This window comes from Protopterus annectens, chromosome 4.part1 (genome assembly GCF_019279795.1).
Source record: "Protopterus annectens isolate FY-2018-M chromosome 4.part1, PAN1.0, whole genome shotgun sequence".
Lineage (NCBI taxonomy): Eukaryota > Metazoa > Chordata > Ceratodontiformes > Protopteridae > Protopterus > Protopterus annectens.
In genome coordinates this window covers 791,543,754-791,567,823 of record NC_056734.1, presented here as the reverse complement: position 1 = coordinate 791,567,823, position 24,070 = coordinate 791,543,754, and positions in this window count along the sequence as shown.

The window sequence follows — 24,070 nt, the reverse complement described above, 5'->3', positions numbered from 1 at the left end:
CTTAACCCGTACCCTAATGTCCATAACTATCGCACACTTACTTTACAGATCTGTAGCTCAGACGGGCCAACCAAAACACTTCCACATTTCGAATTTCACTGTAATTTTGCGGGTTTTGTGAGTTTGCTTATTTCACGGTTTGATGCATTTGTGTTGATTGATTTGCATTTGCTGGAATCAGCTTTCGGTTAAATAAAGTAGATCCATTTACTCCCACTCTAGAATAAAACAAAATCTAACTAGCGCCTATACTCCTTACACCTAAATAACCTAAAGCACTGTGGAAACATCCACTCAAACCTTGGACCCCATCAAAACTACACCTCTCCTCAAATATCATCCTCAAAACATATGATGGTAGTCACCCAAATATATGCAGTGTATGCAACAAAATAACAGAATTCCTGTCATGGTTAAATAAATGCTCCCCAGATATAGTAGCCCTCACCAAAACCTAGTTAAAACCACATATCAAAGACACAGAATTCCTCCCACCTGGGTATAATATACTAAGAAATGATAGGAACCACAAAAAAAAAAAAAGCAGGGGGTGCATCATTTATCTGTGCAAATGCATATACAGTATTACCTCTTGCCAAAACTATCCCACTCTTTGGCAATGCTGAAATTCTCAGAGCTCTACTAAAAATAAACAACCATAAACAACTCTGCATTATAACAGTCTCTTTTCCCCCAGGCCAAAATATCCCAGTACTAGAAGACTTACTCTCCTGGGTGTCCAAAAATATCTCAAATGAAACAGTAATCTTAGGAGATGTTAATATCAATTGGTTAAACCTTACTACTAGCTCACGAGCACATAGCATTCTATAAAGTTACTAAACTTTACACAACTAATCAAATCACCTTCCCTATCAGAATACAAATCAACAGCCAGAGCTCAACATTAGATTGGATCCTTGTCTCAGACCCCCTCAAGTACTCAAACTCTAATGCACTTCTTAATGCATTAAGTGACCATCTACCCACATATAGTTATAGAACCTCAACCCATATTCCCAAAACTCATACCTACAAAACCTCCAGAAACCTCAACATTTTTAATAAAAACTTCTTTAACAGTGTATTAAATTCCATTAACTGGTCTCCACTAAAAACTCTACCTCTAGATGATGCTGTCAGCTACTTTAATAAAATATTCATAGATGCCATCAATAACTTAAATCCTCTCAGAACTAAAAGAACAAGAGCAAATCATACACCTTGGCTAACCAAATCAACCAAACAAATATTACAAACCAGAGACAGAGCTTGGAAGGACTAGCTAAAAAACAAAAATGACGCTAACTGGCAAAACTTTAGACAACTGTGTAATAAAGCCAAACAATCGGTAAATGCAGATAAAAAAACATTACTTTTCACAGAAACTAACTAACCACAAAAACAACTCAAAAACTTTCTGGAAAACCATCTCTTTACTACTCAACCCTGGTACTTCACAAAATTCTTCCCCTAGCACAGACAAGACACCAACTGTAATAGATAATATGTTCAACACCCATTTCATTAGCAGCATAGCGACATTAGCGTCAAACCTTAACTCTTGTTCCAACAACCTAAACCCCCCCCCCACATACACCACATAAGGACAATAGCATCTCACCCAACTACAGCCAATATCCATCAATACCACCTCTCAGTCTTTAATCAGTGCCAACTACAATTCATAAACTTCTACTAAAACTAAAACCATGTTCAGTTTCCTCTAACAACCTTCCTCCTGAATACTTAAAACTCACTGAAGAATCTATCTCCACCCAGTCAGCATTCTAACTGATCCATTAGTTAATCTCGTATCCCTACGCTTTGAGGAAAAAAATCTATTATAACCCCTTTACACAAAGGAGGTAAATCTAATTACCTTACAAATTATAGACCCATCTCTATCCTAACTCCCTTAACCAAAATACTTGAAAGGTGCATACATATCCAGCTACTAAACCACCTTACCCACATTAATCTCCTTTCATCCACCCAGCATGGATTCAGCCCAACACACAGCAGAACAACAGCTCTTATCTGTTTCACTGACATAATTAACAAAGCTAGGCACTCCAACCTACACACATCTGTTGTACTACTAGACATGTCAAAGCCCTTTGACACTGTCTCCCAGAACATATTACTTCAGCAACTATTTGCAATGGGGTGCTCCCAACCACCAAGCAATAGTTTAACAGCTATTCATCTAACAGACAACAATGTGTAAAAATGGCAAAATTGCCTATCTCAATATTAGGCCAAAAAAACTGGAGTCCCACAAGGGTCCATTCGAGATCCCGTGCTCTTCAATGTATTAATTAATAACCTACATACTGCCAGCCATCACAGCACATTAATCTAATATGTCGATGATTCCATTATTATCATCTCCTCCAACAGCATCCCTGGCCTGCTTCTAAAAACACAGAGTGCATTTTCCTCTATTGAATTTTTGCTAAACAAGGAGCAATTACCCCTTAACACCAACAAAACAACACTATTACTTTTTTTCTCCTAAAACTAATACATCAGAATTCAAAATATACTACCATAACAAAACAGAGATTGAAGTGGTAACGACTGCAAAACTTTTAGGTGCTACCATAGACAACAAACTCACATTTGACCAACACATCCAAAAAGCCATTAAAAAACACTTCAAACTAGGAACACTCTATTGACATAAAAAGTGTATGGACCCAAACGCCAAAAAAAGCACTAGCAAATACCTATCTGCTCCCCGCTCTACTCTACGGTGCTCCCACTTTCACTAATCTTCATGCCTTCCTGAAAACAAAACTTCAGTCTTGTTATTATAAAATCATTACATTTGCCAGTAGCACATCTTCCTGCACCCACTACTGCAATACCCTCAAAGAGCTCAGCTGGCTAGAATTCCCTCGCCATCTTAACTGCATACAGTTATCAGTCACACACAAACTAATACACAAACCTGATAGCTGTTCAGCCCTAAAATCTGTTCTGCAGACTTACATTTCCAACAGAAACCTCTGATCCAAAAATATACTACTAACAAACATACACAAGCCCAACAATGGGGCAGGTGAGTGTCTTTATTCTTATGCAATAGCTAAATTATGGAACAACCTACCAAACAATACCACCAGTATAAATAACCCCAACATGTTAAAACTAAACTAAACAAACTACCTCTATAATTTCTGGACCTGCATATGCTCAACCTAATATTTATCCTTTCCACTGTCCCATGCATTTCCCTCTCTACCATACCTCTCAACCTGAGACATCAAAAATCTGGACAAGGCCCATAAAAATAGGTACAAATATGTATGCTGATTAACATCTAATTTGCATACATAATTACGTAACCCCACCCACTCCAATGGAATTGTGGGATACCCACTTTCAAATGCAAACTGAAGAACAGACAACCAAAATATGGCACCAGAGTCCCCCTGCAGCCATTCCAATGTCCTATTACCTGGCTATTTCACCCCATTTACCATAAACACTAATATGTGCATACTGTTTTAATTCTACAATGATTATTTGGGTTTTATTTTTACATATTGCAGAAGAACAATGCACAAACACTAACAGACATCTGCTAAACAAAGCAATACTGTCTCACAATGAAAATAGACTTGGCATTAAAACTTCTCTGCCCTTGAAACTCACATTCATTGAAACAGCATTGAAACCCACACCACATCCAAAGAAAATGGATCTGGCCAGTGGTGGATAAAGATTACCTCTGGGCTGCTTTCAAATCATTGGCTCCTTGCACACAAAACAAGAAACATACATGTGTTCTTTTCTTTGATACACCTTCCTGACTTTATTAAGTTATATTCCTTGTATAATACAGCACACGTGTTAGACAGAGCGCATTTTAAATTTGTCTGAACATTTTTCCAGTAGGCAAGGAAAAAAAATGCATGAAACAATAATGACAAAGCTGCCTAATTCAGAACATTTCCATCATAAAAGTCTACTTCCACACCCACGCTATAAATAGAATGGCAGTAGTGTAAGCCATAGGCATGTTGCACAGCTTCTCACACTTATTTTCAATTTCAGTTTTTTTTTGGAGGGGCAAAAGGTTAAAAACTAGGGACACATTTTAAACATTGCTTGTATAATTTTGGAAAGTTGCTAGAATAAAATGTACCACCATGCATTTCACTGACAGATCTTGAACCCAGGACCCTATGCACTACAGTAAGAACAACATACCACTATGCCAAAACACCAGTTTCCTGAAAAATGGGAAGACTAAATTTTAATGGCTATCATTTAGTGAATTAAATTCTCACTTCTCACCATAGCTCTCAACCTCTTTCCACAAAAAACCTGGACAAAGCCAATAATGGTGACAGAATATACATTCAGTTCTCACTTCTCACACACCATAGTTCTCAACCTCTTAGCACAAAAAAAATGAACAAACAAAGCCAATAATGGGGGAATAAAATTTCTGTTCTCACTTCTCACCATAGCTCTCAACTCTTAGCACAAAAAATCTGGACAAAGCTCACAAGTGGTGGTGGCTAGGAATCTTTAGGCTCTTTTTACCCTCCACCTCAGCCCTGAGGAGAGAGATTAACCTTATTGTGACCAGTGAGCTTTATTTACTTACAAGTGACATAACAGTGACAGGGCCAGGCAAAAGTCTTTCAGTATTCCATAACCATGTCATGAAATGAACTGATGGCAGAAAAATACTGCATTGATGTTCTTCAGGAGCTTGTTACAAGACAGAGAGTGATGGACACAGTGGCTACAAGTCATTCTTTCATCTCAAAACGATAGCAATGACTGCCTATTCACAGAAGGATGGCTTCTGGCATAGCATCTAGGTACAGGATTCAATCATAAGATTCATGTTCTGTCAAATGCCTGAGGCAAGTAATGAGTGTATGCCTTGTCTTAAAAGGCAAACTTAGGTCACTCCAAACTGTGTATCACTCAGGAAAGGGTGGGGACACTCTGGCTACTGATGGATATGCTCATCGTTAATATAACTGGTGCTGTGGTATGGTGGAAAATAAATAAATTTAAATCCTATGTGGAAGATCATTGTTACAGCACGGAAGATATTTTGCCTATTCATTGCTATTATATGTATGTGTGTTGGCTGGTGTGGGGGGGCATAGACCGTTACAAAAAAAAAAGTTTTGTCTTTTTTTTTGTATTTTTTAATCAGCTTCTGATCAACCAGTTGTGTTCCATTACTGTTGTTAAATATTTTTATTTTTCAACAAATTGACATATGCACACATATATAATCTTTCACATGCTTGTATAATTATAATTTAATCTGTATGTTTAATAATCAATGTACTGGCTTTTGTTTGCGGTCACCTTCTGGCTTGCATTGGGCTGAAAAAGGTTTTCGGGTAGCTCAGCTACCTAGTTAACAGAAAGAATGAATAAATAAGTATATGTAGCTTGGTTCAAGATAGTGAAATGCAAATGAATTTCACATTTCACATGCAACTATTTACAGAATGTTAACCTGCTTTCTTACACTAGAATACTTGAAAAAGCTAACAAAGAGAAATAAAATGTGTAACAATGAACAGGAACAGCTGATGTTAGTTAGGTTTTAATTTCAGGATGGCATGTTTAAATTTAGCTTGTCAACCTTCAAATCTAAACTACACAAGAAAAAATACTTTCCAAACTGCAGGCAAACACCCTGCTGTCAGAGACAAATCTCATGAGATATTCATTTATATTTTCATCTATCAGTTACATTATACAGAGTACCTTAAACAGCACCCAAGAGAGTTCTGAGAATGCCTCTACAACACTTACCAACCACTAAAGAAAAAAAAAATCAAAGGAAACAAACTTTCAGCTGCAAAATGGCACCAAATGTAGGTCCTTACCTTCCTGAAGCTTGTTCTAAATAAAGCCACAACAATGCATATGCACACAACACACACACACACACACACACACACACACACACACACACACACACACACACACACACACACACACACACACACACACACACACACACACACATCCATACACACACCGTTTCCTTAATTGCTTGCAGAGTCTTCTGTTCATTGATAATGTTCCCCAATGAACATAAAATATCTTTCTGGCTGGACCATCTGGTTCCTTGCTGCCATTCGCCGATAATGGAGCATGAAAAAATCCACAGACAGGAGTGCTGCCATTGGCCAATAATCCCGCTCTCATTTGAGCAGCCAGAAATGTGTGCACGATGTGAGCTGCTTGAGCTCAATTCCGACAGGCTGATAGACCTGACGGAGCTGATGTCATTATGCACGTGATGATGTCAGCTCAAACAGCACGGAAATTTGAAAAATTTAAAAAACAAAAGAAAAAAAATTGGAAATGAAGGGCTGTCACTTGGGAACCATACCACCCCTTCATTTGGACCCCAAAACTTGGTAAAAACTGAGTAATTTGTTATGGTTGGGAGGTATGCTCTCTACTCCTTAACCTCTAGCATCCTACTATCTCTGCCAATTTAGCTGATTTCCATCTATACCTGCCATCCTCTATTTTCCACTGTCCCAAGTCTTTTTCTCTCTTCTCCCTACCATCTTGCATTCTATTATCAGGGCCAAACTAATTGATGTCTATTATTACCTGTCATTCTTGAGATGTTCTCGGTGTCGATTTATTGACTGTTTTTTTTTTTACTTTGTAAATATTTATATAAATGTAAAAGTCTTTAGACACTTTTCTCTTCTGTCATAATTGTTTGCTATGAGAACTCTGTCATGTTGATTGAACCTTGCACTACATATTAATTGTGATGTAACATGTATTGCTTTTTGTATTAAGGTTACTGTTGGAGCTTTTCTCCCCAGGCCTCTGCTGAAAAAAGGTTTCTGACCCAGACGGACTTTTCTGGTTACCAAATATCAATAAATAAATAAATAATCAATTTTATGCATGAAAAATTTTGAAGTTACATAGCTTTTAACAAATTAATGTATTTTAAGATATTATATGCTCTTGTGATTCTCGCTTTGAGCTTTACGTCAACACTTGGCAATATACCTTTTTAAAACATAGACCATCTGGCCTAAGAATTTTATTTTTTAACCTTGTTACATTTAGCACCAGTAGGCACTATTTTTACAGAATTTTTTGCAACAACTTATTCCCTAGCCTTAGAAGGTCAGGGCTTACAAAAGATTTTTGACAGATTGTTTTTTATTTTCCTTTTCTCCATTAACATTCTGAAACAGACTCTTTTTAACTCCTTCATCACTTACTTTGCCTTTAATTATTTGTCAGTACACTATAATTTGCTAATAATAAAGAGAATGTAGTTGTGAGGCACTTGAAATATAAAGCTACAACTTATGTGAAACTATATTTTGCATAATCATGCATCTATATTACATTATGTTTTTAAAATAAACATATTATAAACATTTTACTTGACTCATTTGTGATGAAACTGCAAGTTAATATGTATTTTGTGAAGAATAATCATGAGACAATATATTTTCCATGACAGACCTCCTCCATTTGGCACTATTAGTGTCACACAACACACACAATAATATTTTATTTTTTTAACTTGATAAAATATGCTTTAGCATTATAGTATTTATCATTTACAGTGACTGAATTTTTATTTACTTTAAGTTTATTAACAGATATTTTTATAAGTGGCATTTTATGTGCAGGTGAAGTTAAGCATTTTGTAATTACATCATTTAGAACAGAAAATATTAAAACAACTAAAAGAATAATACCAATTATTGTAATGAAATGTTGTAGTACACTAGTTTTCAGGTTACAAAAATAATGTGCCAAACCATCCAAAAATGTCCACTGTTTAGATATGCTGTTCATAAATTCCAATGCCATGGATCAACTAATCCTTAGTCCCATCAGGGGCTCCAATCTCCTAGACCTGGTCATTACCAACATGGGAAATTGATGCTCCACACCTATGGTCACCCCCCCTCGTTGGTCAGGTCTGATCATAAGCTAATCACTCTTGACTTCCACATCCCAACCCCACTCCCCAGGAAGGAAACCTCCGTAAAAAACTTCTCCAAAGCCAACTTCATGCTACTCAAGTCAGAAGTGACAAACTTCATGATACCCATGCAGATGGGAAGTGAAAGTTCAACTGCTGAATCCTACACTTAGGCACTGTATGAGCACATCCACTCATGCATGAATCGTGCCATCCCCAATAGAACCAAGATGCTCTCCTCCAAAAAAAAAGGAAGCCGATCTTGTGGTCCCTTGCCATAAACAAACTTTACAACAAAAGGAAGAAACTGTTGCAGAAAAGAGGAAAATCCCAGGATGCAAAAAACTCCCTTACCAGCCTCGGTAAGAAGCTGAGATCCCTCATAAAATCCTCCAAAGCTAGTTACGAAAATAAAATTGCCAAAGATTCCAAAGACAACCACAAGGCATTCTATAGCTATGCCAAGAATCTAAATGGCAATGCTCTGATTTACTCTGAGCTACAACAGGATGGCATTAAATATACTGATCCCAAGGATATTGCCAATAACCTGGCAGATTGATTCAGTGCAAACTTCACCCCCCTCTCACCTCCTAAAGGGCCCATCTCAATACTGAAAGATTGCCAAATTCTGGTAATAATTGCCACACAGGTAAAAAACGCACTCTCCACATCTAAGAATACAGCATCCATGGGATCCCAGGCTGTGTACTACATGAACTACAAAATGAACTGGCAGCTCACCTAAGCGCCATGTTTAATCATAGCCTCACCTCAGGCTTTGTACCCACTGAGTGGCACAAAGCTACAATTATCCCACTCCACAAGGGGGGATTCAACTTAGATCCTGGGAACTACTACCCCATCAGTCTGATGAGTGTGATCTGCAAGGCCATGGAATGTATTATTATGGAACTTATAAACAAAGACATTGGCAGCCTTCAAACACTGGACCCCACGCAGTTTGGGTTCATGAAGGGCCAATCTTGTCTTCTGAACCTGACTGACTTCTTTGGATCAGTCTCCAGAACCATGGATAAGGGTAAGGTGGACCACACAGGCCTATCTGGACCTCACCAAAGTCTTCAACTCCATCCCCCTCTCTGGAATCATAGATAAACTTACTAAGCTAGGCATTAATCCCTACATCACTCGATGGGTTGCCAACTGGCTTACTGACAGAACCCACACTGTAAAAGTAGTCGACTCCAAATCCAGCTCCAGACAAGTGACAAGTGGAGTACCTCAGGGTTCAGTCCTGGGACCACTCTTATTTGGCATCTACTTCTCTGAAGTACAGTCCAAACCTAAGGGACTTTGGCTAACAAAGTTTGCAGATGACTGCAAACTGGGAGCCATTATTGAATCCCCAAATGATGTGGATATTCTACAAAAGGGCCTTACAGAAACAGAAGCTTGGTGCCAGAGCCATGGGCTCAAGCTGAATGCCAAGAAATGTATAGTTATCCCCTTTGGGGAAAAGCATGTACCCAGGAATTACAACATTTGGTGGCAGTACACTAAACAGCAAAAGTGTGATAAGTGACTTAGGGACACAGGTGGACAGTGTTCTCACATTCGATAACCACATTGCCACAACAGCCAGGAAATCCTTTTATGTGGCACACCTCATCACTAAGGGCTTTTCAGTCAGAAAAAAGGCAGTCATTGTCCCACTGTACTCGCCCTCATTAGACCCATTATAGACTACAACGCTCCATTTGGTATCTACCTCTCAAAACATCTGCAACAACTTGAAAGGCCACAGAAATACCTCAGTAAAAGAATCACAGGCCTAAAGCAGATGCCCTATACTGACCATCTAAAAAAACTCCACCTATACTCTGTCGTATATCGTCTACTCAGAGGTGATCTCTGCTTAACATACAAGTCCATGTCAAACTCAGAGCTGTTGGACATGCTACACTTAAAGAAATCCCAATCCCTCAGAGCCACACCCTCCAGGGATCTAAACCTTGTCATCACAATGAAGAAAACATGCTGGACGGATAGGTTCCTGACCCAGAGACTCCTCAGACTCTGGAATAGACTGCCCAAACATGCATGCCAAGCAGAGCACCTCTTTGTCCCTCTTCAAAAGGACGTTGATGATTGGATGGGAGATAGGAAATTCACCCTGGGGATCACGTCAGTTGCCCTGCTAGACAGGGAACCAGGCAAGTAAATACTGTGGGATGAAATAGCCAGAGAATTGTTATGGCTAGGCTTGTATAGGCCCTAAGGCCAATAGCCTAGTACCAACCTATGAACCTATGAACCTGTTCAGGCCCTTGGCCCTTTGTTTTATGAAATTAGGCAACTGTGTTTGTTTATCATGATAGTCACTAATATAACAACAACAACAACTTTTTTATAAGGGCACACGACCTCTCCCCTTTGGCAGTAAGAATTATGTAAAGATTAGTTTATATGTTTTCTATATTTATTTGAGACTGTCCTGCAATGTTGTTTTAAAATATTTCCTGTGATTTTGAACTCTGAAGTTACTGTGTTGATTTTACTGAGTATTGCTTTGTTCTTTTATTATTTATTATTAAATATATTTAAACCTATCTTTGTGGCTGATGTTTGTGAGACATATTTACGATCTTAAAGTACTTGCATATGTATTTGGTGACACTGTACAGTCCACTCCTAAGTAGCTTGGCAAGTCTTGGTCAGAGTACCATTTGGATTAATAGCAACATTACACAGTAGGATCAGACAGCCTTTAAGGGTGTAGGGTAGCTAATAAGAGTGGTTGGTGGCAGTGATAACTACTTTATAGTCTGGGCAGAAGAGGGCATAACAAAACAGACTTTAATCATCATTGAAGTAAAACTTTATTAATGGTGCAGACAGATATTCTTGCAACCAAATTTTTACTTTGATCTCTTTCATAGGAACCATCCAGAAATAGATTCAGTTCAGTGTTAGGTATAGAACCATTTTTTAAGTCATTCCCAGGAGAAAACTGATAATTAGTCACACACACACAATCATGATTTTTATCAGTTTTAGCATGTAGAAACAAAGATACAGGATTTAGAGTAGGACAGTATATGAGAGAAATACATCAGAAAGAGTAAGTTCAGATTTAGTTAGACATGCAGTTGAGATGGGTGGAGTTTTCATTTTAAGTAAGAGAGATGATACAGAATGAGGCCAAGCACCAGTGATTACACAAGATCGACTAGAATGAGGGCAACAGCCACCACTCATAAAATGGTGGAAATTTATGTACTTAGTTATTTTTTTATTTATTTAAAAATTTTTTACCTGGAAAGCCTGAGTCGGTCAGGAACCCATTTTCAGCGAATGCCCAGGGAGACAAGCTCCAAATGATAAAAAAAGACATTATACATGAACAGGACAAGAGCAATTATTAAATCATACATTAACAATCAATAAGTAATGAATACTAAATAAGTCAAAGAGGTAGATACAATAATAAAACATGTACTAGATACTAAATAAGTACAAAGGGATAGCTGCAATAATAGAAACGTGCTCAATAGAATACTAAATAAAATACTAAATAAAAGTAATGTAGATTTCATTTTTTTTCATCAGGTTGGATTAAGATAAAGAGTGAGGGTCAGGCAGAGGGTCAGAATATTAGAGGCAAGCATATGTTTAGAAGAAATTTTACAGTAGGATGGGAATAGTTAAGGGTGCTGAAATCCATAAGGTTTTTGTAGTTTGATATGTTAATGGGTAGTGGAAGAAAATAATGCCCCAGGATTTAATAAACTCAATGTAGGCATTGTGTAGAACCTGCAAGGATTGTATCCATGGACTTGGCCATGGTTCCCCCCTGGCAGCATATCACATATATTAATCATGGCACAATGCTGAGTGAGAGCACAGGAACAGGGTTATTGAGTCAGTATAGGAAGAAGTGCAGAGGCTACTCATGGTTTTAGATGGCCTGTACTGCACCCTGCTACTTTTGAAACACTGTGAACTGGGTCAAATGTGTGATATTTTATTTTAATTCTTTTTTTTCCCATTTTTCACATGTTTGCGCAATGTGGCACTGGGTGCAGCACTGCCAAGTTATTTCCACATATAGACAGCTGACATCTGACAGACATTAAAAACAGAAAACAGCTGTCATCATAATTATGTATTTTTATTGGAAATATTTTTCTATGTTTTCTGTTTTATTTTTTTAATTGCTGTTTGTGCAGCATGGAGAGCCACAGAGCAGAGTTGCTACCATACATATATCGCCAACAGTTGGTAGACATCTAAAAATAGAAACCTGATGTAATTAATTATTTTTGTCTGGGTCTATTTAAGCACATTTACTCAGTGCATCATGATGCTTAGCAATGTTAACAGATAGCCCAGTAGAATATGTGAGGGTATATCAGTTTTCATAACATCCAAGTAGCTAAATGGGTAGAAATACAGCCTTGTCTATAACTTAATTTATTATATATGTTTAAATTTAAAAACAAATATGTGAAATATGGCATTGGTGGGCTGGGCTGAGCACTGCTTAAACATGCTAATATCTACTTTTGTTTGTGCACTGCTATGCTGAGCTAAACCATGCTGTGCGTACATGGTTTGTGCAATGCTAAGCAACGAGGCACTTTTTTGAATGTTGCTCAGTGATGTGTAAGGGTGGGGAAAAAAGCCTATATTAGGTGCAATAGGTGGGAATTCTGCAACAGTCTTTGGAGCCTGAACAGCTGGTGATATGGCAGGTGACGCTTTTGAAGGTGGATGCGTCAGGTGCAGAGATGGGGTGTTTAAGAATCCAGAGTCTTTGCTGGGCTGCTGGTAAAAATCATGAACCCAGGGTGTTGCAGGGCAATTTCCATGGCTCAGACTGTTAGGCGGAGGAGTAGGACCAGTTGGCCAGGGAATTCACCAGTGTTACTGTTATCCCCCACACAGGGGAGCAGTATCATCACCATTATGATGACCTGAAGAGGAGAAAGAGGGGGAAACTTGGACACTTGGATCCAAGAAGCTAGATCTGGGAATGCCTTACAAATATGTGAGTATGTTTTCCTCTGTTTTACCAATATGCAAGCTGAATGTCTGCAAAACTTGTATGCATAATAGTGCACTTCTCTCCCAACAGCTGCAGCTGAGAGGGCTTGCAATGTTGATTCCCATGCTGGGCACCTAGTCAGGTTGTGCCATGTGTGTGATATGTATGGATTCATTATGTTAACTATAGTGCAATAAGAAAGGAGGAGTAAAACATTTACTGCATAAACTATAGACCATAAAAACTGTAGTGCAATAAAAGGACAAGTAGAGCTGTAGTGAAATAATTGAATAATGACAGCTGTATTGCAATAAACAATACCAATAACAGTAAGCAAAATGTTGTACAGCAGGATTATGCTGTTATAACCATTGCAGTAGAGCTGTATGCATTACATGCCTATGGTAAGATTGTTGCAGTCAAGTGAAACACTGCAATAGCTGTAGAATGCAAAAGTAATAGCCTGCAGACTGTATTCTTCTAATGAAGTTTTATTACAATCCTATGAAAGTGCTAAATCCCATGTAATAAAGTGGACTTTTGGATACACTGTTGTTTGGGTGATTCTACTTCAGTTTGTGCTATTTTTGTTGTTTCTTGGTTCATCACTGTTTAATTAATAATAAGGTCCAAGGCTGTCTCCAGGCCAGTATCAGTCACATAATGCTCTCTGTTCCTCCTACTTCAGGTAATAAAGGTATATGGCTGAGTTAGCCCAGTCTATGGACAGATTGTGTGGACTTCACAGACATTTAACAGCAACACCAATAAAGTGTTAAGCAGCATTGTTAATTCCTACAGAAATGTGTTTTATTAAATGCATTATGACCATATTTCATGCATGTGTGTTCCACTGTCACTGCAGTCAAGTAACTATTGTAATAGTTCTGGAATACAAAACAAATTCAGTTACAAAATGCTGTCTTTTTCTTCCACTCCAGTAGCAAAAGGTATATGGGTGAGATAGCCCATGTTATAAACAGATACGGCTGTGGTTACATTTCAAAGATACTTATCAGCAATACCAATAAAGTCTTATGCAGTATAAGTGATTCCTAAAGATAGTTGTTTCAATAAATGCAGTACAGCTGTATGCCATGCATGTGTGTTCTACTGTCACTGCAGTCAAGTATAGCAATGTAAGAGTTCTAGAATGCAAAATGACTTCAGTTACATTATGGTCTCTCTTTTTCCCACTCCAGGAACAAATGGTATATGGTAGAAGTAGCCCATGTTAAGAACAGATATGATTATGTCAACATTTCACACAGTTACAAGCAACACTAATACAGTTAAACTCTTTGCAGATGTCCCCTTCAGTCACAGCTGTTGGGTTCTATTCCCATGCCTGCCAACTAAGGCATGACTGATGACTAGATTATGTACTGTACACAAACATGCTTCTTCAGTGTCACGGTTTCAACATAATGTAATTAAAACTGCCTAATCCATCTGCCATAGGATTACCAGAAAAATGATTACCTGGAATGTACTGTATTACCAAATCTGATTACAGAACACCTTGGTAACTATAGAAGTTCACAGCATGTGAAAGTGTTTTGTGTAGCTGTTTACCTATATCTGTTATTGCTTGGCCCATACTGACCCATGCTAACAGCTTGAGAGGTATGTACATGTTACATCAGCTACAGGAAAATTGTAGTCACTGCACTCAGAACCAACATTACACACCTGTAGAGTATTTAATATCAGTATTTTCAGGGATATAGTCTGCATTGTCAGTAATGGATTGCTTATCTCACTCTCTTTCTCCCCTCCCCATATCTTCATTTATTTATTATTGTTATTCATTATTATGATTTAATATTAACATTTGTAGTTAAGCTAAATATATTTTTGCAAAATGTGATGTAATATTGTTATGTATAACAATGATTCACTATTAACGTACTTTGTTAAACTGTTTTGCTGCCCTTATGGTTTATTTTTTACTGACATGATGCTACCATGTTACCATACTGACTGTTATGTTATTTACAGTTGTGTTGGACATAATATAAATTAACATGCATTTGGATGAATTAAAATGATGATCTATTATGTTAATACTAACAATGGTGTGGTTATTACTAACCTTAACTTATTGCTATACTTCATTCACCATAGCACTGAAGGTAGGCTAGTTCTGGCTTACCTACCTACCTTGCCTCAAACGTCAATGGCACTGGGCCCCGGCACATCTGGGACCCCACTGGTGGTGTCCCCTCTGTTGCACCTGCAGTACCTGTGGTGTCAGGTATTAGCCCCCCATGGGATGGGGCCCAGATCCTCTCTAGGAGAGGTGGTGGAGAGGTCATTTTCACCCAGGATGAGTTGCTGGTCTTGCTACACAGGATAGTCTACTGTGGGTTTGACTGCTGCCTGCACCAGATTGCGGAGCATACTGGTTGACCTGGTGAGGCAGCCTCACTCTTGTGCCCAGCCTCCAGCACTTACACCTTTAGGGCAGTAAAGAAGCAATGCCAACAGTCCCATGGATGAGGATATGAGTCACGTTTCTGCTGTCTGGAGGCAATATGGAACTTGGATTTCACAACGTCCTCCCTCTCCAAGGTGTTCGACCCCCTCCTGTGTCACAGACCACCCCTGCCTGCTGTCTTGTCTGTCAGCAAATGCATCCTCACCTATCCAACATACCTCCCCCACACATACCTATGTCCCTTCTCCAAAATTCCACTCTCATCCAAAAAAAAAAAATAGGCACCTGTCCCAAAAAATATATATATATTGTCCCATACATAGCTCTCCATTTTGCAAACATGTCCACTGGATACACATAATTTGGTCCAATGTGTTTGACAATGCAATTATGTTATCCTCACCCCTCTCTCTGGGGTTGAGAGTTCAAAGTCATATACAAATTCTGTCAAAGTGCACAGATGCTGCTGTACAAGAAATGGATAGCTATGCTTCTTTCCTACACCCTTCCTGCACATCCCTACCTGACTTTCACTATGTTTTTCTGCCTGCATGCTCTCCATTTCACCCCTTTCCTATCTCCCCATTTTTCTTTTCTTTATATTTTTTTAGCTCGTTGCTGCATGGCGTGCCACATCATGCAGCTTCGCTCAGCTCAGGTAAAGACAGCTATATTGAGTATATACATTTTAAAGTTGTAATACACACTTAAAAAATAAACATTTGCCCATATTTTAAACCCAAGACCATCACACATGCAGACCACTGCATTAACCTGCCACGCCGCACAACTCTTACTTAAAACAGGTGGCTTAAAGAAAACATAGCTATTTTATCGATATTATTTATAAATATTTTTATAAGTGGCATTTTATGTGCAGGTGAAGTTAAGCATTTTGTAATTACAGCATTTAGAACAGAAAATATTAAAACAACTAAAAGAATAATACCAATTATTGTAATGAAATGTTGAAGTACACTAGTTTTCAGGTTACAAAAATAATGTGCCAAACCATCCAAAAATGTCCACTGTTTAGATATGCTGTTCATAAATTCCAACGCCCTGGATCAACTAATCTTTAGTCCCACCAGGGGCTCCAATCTTCTAGACCTGGTCATTACCAACATGGGAAATCGATGCTCTACACCTATGGTCACCCCCCTCGTTGGTCAGGTCTGATCATAAGCTAATCATTCTTGACATCCACATCCCAACCCCACTCCCCAGGAAGGAAACCTCCATAAAAAACTTCTCCAAAGCCAACTTCATGCTACTCAAGTCAGAAGTGACAAACTTCATGATACCCATGCCGATGGGAAGTGAAAGTTCAACTGCTGAATCCTACACTTAGGCACTGTATGAGCACATCCACTCATGCATGAATCGTGCCATCCCCAATAGAACCAAGATGCTCTCCTCCAAAAAAAAAGGAAGCTGATCTTGTGGTCCCTTGCCATAAACAAACTTTACAACAAAAGGAAGAAACTGTTGCAGAAAAGAGGAAAATCCCAGGATGCAAAAAACTCCCTTACCAGCCTCGGTAAGAAGCTGAGATCCCTCATAAAATCCTCCAAAGCTAGTTACGAAAATAAAATTGCCAAAGATTCCAAAGACAACCACAAGGCATTCTATAGTTATGTCAAGAATCTAAATGGCACTGCTCTGATTTGCTCTGAGCTACAACAGAATGGCATTAAATATACTGATCCCAAGGATATTGCCAATAACCTGGCGGATTGATTCAGTGCAAACTTCACCCCCCTCTCACCCCCTAAAGGGCCCATCTCAATACTGAAAGATTGCCAAATTCTGGTAATAATTGCCACACAGGTAAAAAACGCACTCTCCACATCTAAGAATACAGCATCCATGGGATCCCAGGCTGTGTACTACATGAACTACAAAATGAACTGGCACCTCACCTAAGTGCCATGTTTAATCATAGCCTCACCTCAGGCTTTGTGCCCACTGATTGGCACAAAGCTACAATTATCCCACTCCACAAGGGGGGATCCAACTTAGATCCAGGGAACTACTACCCCATCAGTCTGATGAGTGTGATCTGCAAGGCCATGGAATGTATTATTATGGAACTTATAAATAAAGACATTGGCAGCCTTCAAACACTGGACCCCACGCAGTTTGGGTTCATGAAGGGCCAATCTTGTCTCCTGAACCTGATTGACTTCTTTGGATCAGTCTACAGAACCGCGGATAAGGGTAAGGTGGACCACACAGCCTATCTGGACCTCGCCAAAGGCGTTCAACTCCATCCCCCTCTCTGGAATCATAGATAAACTTACTAAGCTAGGCATTAATCCCTACATCACTCGATGGGTTGCCAACTGGCTTACTGACAGAACCCACACTGTAAAAGTAGTCGACTCCAAATCCAGCTCCAGACAAGTGACAAGTGGAATACCTCAGGGTTCAGTCCTGGGACCACTCTTATTTGGCATCTACTTCTCTGAAGTACAGTCCAAACCTAAGGGACTTTGGCTAACAAAGTTCACAGATGACTGCAAACTGGGAGCCATTATTGAATCCCCAAATTATGTGGATATTCTACAAAAGGGCCTTACAGAAACAGAAGCTTGGTGCCAGAGCCATGGGCTCAAGCTGAATGCCAAGAAATGTATAGTTATCCCCTTTGGGGAAAACCATGTGCCCAGGAATTACCACATTTGGTGGCAGTAAACTAAACAGCAAAAGTGTGATAAGTGACTTAGGGACACAGGTGGACAGTGTTCTCACATTCGATAACCACATCGCCACAACAGCCAGGAAATCCTTTTATGTGGCACACCTCATCACTAAGGGCTTTTCAGTCAGAAAAAAGGCAGTCATTGTCCCACTGTACTCACTCTCATTAGACCCATTATAGACTACAACGCCCCATTTGGTATGTACCTCTCAAAACATCTGCAACAACTTGAAAGGCCGCAGAAATACCTCAGTAAAAGAATCACAGGCCTAAAGCAGGTGCCCTATACTGACCATCTAAAAAAACTCCACCTATACTCTGTCGTATATCGTCTACTTAGAGGGGATCTCCGCTTAACATACAAGCTTATGTCAAACCCAGAGCTGTTGGCATGCTACACTTATAGAAATCTCAATCCCTCAGAGCCACACCCGCCAGGGATCTAAACCTTGTCATCACAATGAACAAAACATGCTGGACAGATAGGTTCCTGACCCAGAGACTCCTCAGACTCTGGAATAGACTGCCCAAACATGCATGCCAAGCAGAGCACCTCTTTGGCCCTCTTCAAAAGGACGTTGATGATTGGATGGGAGATAGGAAATTCACCCTGGGGATCACGTCAGTTGCCCTGCTACACAGGGAACCAGGCAAGTAAATACTGTGGGATGAAATAGCCAGAGAAGTGTTATGGCTAGGCTTGTATAGGCCCTAAGGCCAATAGCCTAGTACCAACCTATGAACCTATGAACCTGTTCAGGCCCTTGGCCCTTTGTTTTATGAAATTAGGCAACTGTGTTTGTTTATCATGATAGTCACTAATATAAGAACAACAACAACTTTTTTATAAGGGCACATGACCTCTCCTTTTTGGCAGTAAGAATTATGTCAAGATTAGTTTATATGTTTTCTATATTTATTTGAGACTGTCCTGCAATGTTGTTTTAAAATATTTCCTGTGATTTTGAACTCTGAAGTTACTGTGTTGATTTTACTGAGTATTGCCTTGTTCTTTTGTTATTTATTATTAAATATATTTAAACCTATCTTTGTGGCTGATATTTGTGATACATATTTACGGTCTTAAAGTACTTGCATATGTATATGGTGACACTGTACAGTCCACTCCTAAGTAGCTTGGCAAGTCTTGGTCAGAGTACCATTTGGATTAATAGCAACATTACACAGTAGGACCAGACAGCCTTTAAGGCTGTAGAGTAGCTAATAAGAGTGGTTGGTGGCAGTGATAACTACTTTATAGTCTGGGCAGAAGGGGGCATAACAAAACAGAATTTAATCATCATTGAAGTAAAACTTTATTAATGGTGCAGACAGATATTCTTGCAACCAAATTTTTACTTTGATCTCTTTCATAGGAACCATCCAGAAATAGATTCAGTTCAGTGTTAGGTATAGAACCATTTTTTTAAGTCATTTCCAGGAGAAAACTGATAATTATTCACACACACACAATCATGATTTGTATTAGTTTTTGCATGTGGAAACAAAGATACAGGATTTAGAGTAGGACAGCATATGAGAGAAATACATCAGAAAGAGTAAGTTCATATTTAGTTAGACATGCAGTTGAGATGGGTGGAGTTTTAATTTTAAGTAAGAGAGATGATACAGAATGAGGCCAAGCACCAGTGATTACACAAGATCGACTAGAATGAGGGCAACAGCCACCACTCATAAAATGGTGGAAATTTATGTACTTAGTTATTTTTTTATTTATTTAAATTTTTTTTACCTGGAAAGCCTGAGTCGGTCAGGAACCCATTTTCAGTGAATGCCCAGGGAGACAAGCTCCAAATGATAAAAAAAGACATTATACATGAACAGGACAAGAGCAAGTATTAAATCATACATTAACAATCAATAAGTAATGAATACTAAATAAGTCAAAGAGGTAGATACAATAATAAAACATGTACTAGATACTAAATAAGTACAAAGGGATAGCTGCAATAATAGAAACGTGCTCAATAGAATACTAAATAAAATACTAAATAAAAGTAATGTAGATTTCATTTTTTTTCATCAGGTTGGATTAAGATAAAGAGTGAGGGTCAGGCAGAGGGTCAGAATATTAGAGGCAAGCATATGTTTAGATGAAATTTTACAGTAGGATAGGAATAGTTAAGGGTGCTGAAATCCATAAGGTTTTCGTAGTTTAATATGTTAATGGGTAGTGGAAGAAAATAATGCCCCAGGATTTAATAAACTCAATGAAGGCATTGTGTAGAACCTGCAAGGATTGTATCCATGGACTTGGCCATGGTTCCCCCCTGGCAGCATATCACGTATATTAATCATGGCGCAATGCTGAGTGAAAGCACAGGAACAGGGTTATTGAGTCAGTATAGGAAGAAGTGTAGAGGCTACTCATGGTTGTAGATGGCCTGTAATGCACCCTGCTACTTATGAAACACTGTGAACTGGGTCAAATGTGTGATATTTTATTTTAATTCTTCTTTTTTTTCCCATTTTTCACATGTTTGTGCAATGTGGCACTGGGTGCAGCACTGCCAAGTTATTTCCACAAATAGACAGCTGACACCTGACAGACATTAAAAACAGAAACCAGCTGTCATCATAATTATGTATTTTTATTGGAAATATTTGTTTTTTTTTTAATTGCTGTTTGTGCAGCATGGAGAGCCACAGAGCAGAGATGCTACCATACATATATCGCCAACAATTGGTAGACATCTAAAAATAGAAACCTGATGTAATTAATTATTTTTGTCTGGGTCTATTTAAGCACATTTACTCAGTGCATCATGATGCTTAGCAATGTTAACAGGTAGCCCAGTAGAATATGTGAAGGTATATTAGTTTTCATAACATCCAAGTAGCTAAATGGGTAGAGATAAAGCCTTGTCTATAACTTAATTTATTATATATGTTTAATTTTAAAAACAAATTTGTGAAATATGGCACTGGTGTGCTGGGCTGAGCACTGCTTAAACATGCTAATATCTACTTTTGTTTGTGCACTGCTAAGCTGAGCTAAAGCATGCTGTGCTTACATGGTTTGTGCAATGCTAAACATCGAGGCACATTTTTGAATGTTGCTCAGTGATGTGTAAGGGTGGGAAAAAAGCCTATATTAGGTGCAATAGGCGGGAATTCTTCAACAGTCTTTGGAGCCTGAACAGCTGGTGATATGGCAGGTGACGCTAGTGAAGGTGTATGCTTCAGGTGCAGAGATGGGGTGTTCAAGAATCCAGAGCCTTTGCTGGGCTGCTGGTAAAAATCATGAACCCAGGGTGTTGCAGGGCAATTTCCATGGCTCAGACTGTTAGGCGGAGGAGTAGGACCAGTTGGCCAGGGAATTCACCAGTGTTTCTGTTATCGCCCGCACAGGGGAGCAGTGTCATCACCATTATGATGACCTGAAGAGGAGAAAGAGGGGGAAACTTGGACACTTGGATCCAAGAAGCTAGATCTGGGAATGCCTTACAAATATGTGAGTATGTTTTCCTCTGTTTTACCAATATGCAAGCTAAATGTCTGCAAAACTTGTATGCATAATAGTGCACTTCTCTCCCAACAGCTGCAGCTGAGAGGGCTTGCAATGTTGATTCCCATGCTGGGCACCTAGTCAGGTTGTGCCATGTGTGTGATATGTATGGATTCATTATGTTAACTATAGTGCAATAAGTAAGGAGGAGTAAAACATTTACTGCATAAACTATACACCATAAAAACTGTAGTGCAATAAATGGACAAGTAGAGCTGTAGTGAAATAACTGAATAATGACAGCTGTATTGCAATAAACAATACCAATAACAGTAAGCAAAATGTTGTACAGCAGGATTATGCTGTTATAACCATTGCAGTAGAGCTGTATGCATTACATGCCTATGGTAAGATTGTTGCAGTCAAGTGAAACACTGCAATAGCTGTAGAATGCAAAAGTAATAGCCTGCAGACTGTATTGTTCTAATGAAGTTTTGTTACAATCCTACGAAAGTGCTAAATCCAATATAATAAAGTGGACTTTTGGATACACTGTTGTTTGGGTGATTCTACTTCAGTTTGTGCTATTTTTGTTGGTTCTTGGTTCATCACTGTTTAATTAATAATAAGGTCCAAGGCTGTCTCCAGGCCAGTATCAGTCACATAATGCTCTCTGTTCCTCCTACTTCAGGTAATAAAGGTATATGGCTGAGGTAGCCCAGTCTATGGACAGATTGTGTGGACTTCACAGACATTTAACAGCAACACCAATAAAGTGTTAAGCAGCATTGTTAATTCCTACAGAAATGTGTTTTATTAAATGCATTATGGCCATATTTCATGCATGTGTGTTCCACTGTCACTGCAGTCAAGTAACCATTGTAATAGTTCTGGAATACAAAACAAATTCAGTCACAAAATGCTGTCTTTTTCTTCCACTCCAGTAGCAAAAGGTATATGGGTGAGATAGCCCATGTTATAAACAGATATGGCTGTGGTTACATTTCAAAGACACTTATCAGCAATACCAATAAAGTCTTATGCAGCATAAGTGATTCCTAAAGAGAGTTGTTTCAATAAATGCAGTACAGCTGTATGCCATGCATGTGTGTTCTACTGTCACTGCAGTCAAGTATAGCAATGTAATAGTTATAGAATGCAAAATGACTTCAGATACATTTTGGTCTCTCTTTCTCCCCCTCCAGGAACAAATGGTATATGGTAGAAGTAGCCCATGTTAAGAACAGATATGATTATGTCAACATTTCACAGACAGTTACAAGCAACACTAATACAGTTAAACTCTTTGCAGATTTCCCCTTCAGTCACAGCTGTTGGGTTATATTCCCATGCCTGCCGACTAAGGCATGACTGATGACTAGATTATACACTGTACACAAACATGCTTCTTCAGTGTCACGGTTTCAACATAATGTAATTAAAACTGCCTAATCCGTCTGCCATAGGATTACCAGAAAAATGATTACCTGGAATGTACTGTATTACCAAATCTGCTTACAGAACACCTTGGTAACTATAAAAGTCCACAGCATGTGAAAGTGTTTTGTGTAGCTGTTTACCTATATCTGTTATTGCTTGGCCCATACTGACCCATGCTAACAGCTTGAGAGGTATGTACATGCTACATCAGCTACAGGAAAATTGTAGTCACTGCACTCAGAACCGACATTACACAGCTGCAGAGTATTTAATATCAGTGTTTTCAGGGATATAGTCTGCATTGTCAGTAATGGATTGTTTATCTCACTCTCTTTCTCCCCTCCCCATATCTTCATTTATTTATTATTGTTATTTATTATTATGATTTAATATTAACATTTGTAGTTAAGCTAAATATAGTTTTGCAAAATGTGATGTAATATTGTTATGTATAACTATGATTCACTATTAACGTACTTTGTTAAACTGTTTTGCTGCCCTTATGGTTTATTTTTTACTGACATGATGTTACCATACTGACTGTTATGTTATTTACAGTTGTGTTGGACATACTATAAATTAACATGCATTTGGATGAATTAAAATGATGATCTATTATGTTAATACTAACAATGGTGTGGTTATTACTAACCTTAACTTATTGCTATACCTCATTCACCATAGCACTCAAGGTAGGCTAGTTCTGGCTTGCCTACCTACCTTGCCTCAAATGTCAATGGCTCTGGGTCCCATCACATCTGGGACCCCACTGGTGGTGTCCCCTCTGCTGCACCTGCAGTACCTGTGGCGTCAGGTATTAGCCCCCCATGGGATGGGGCCCAGCTCCTCTCTGGGAGAAGTGGTGGAGAGGTTATTTTCAGCCAGGATGAGCTGCTGGTCTTGCTACACAGGATAGTCTACTGTGGGTTTGACTGCTGCCTGCACCAGATTGAGGAGCATACTGGCTGACCTGGTGGGGCAGCCTCACTCTTGTGCTAAGCCTCCAGCACTTCCACCTTTAGGGCAGTGAA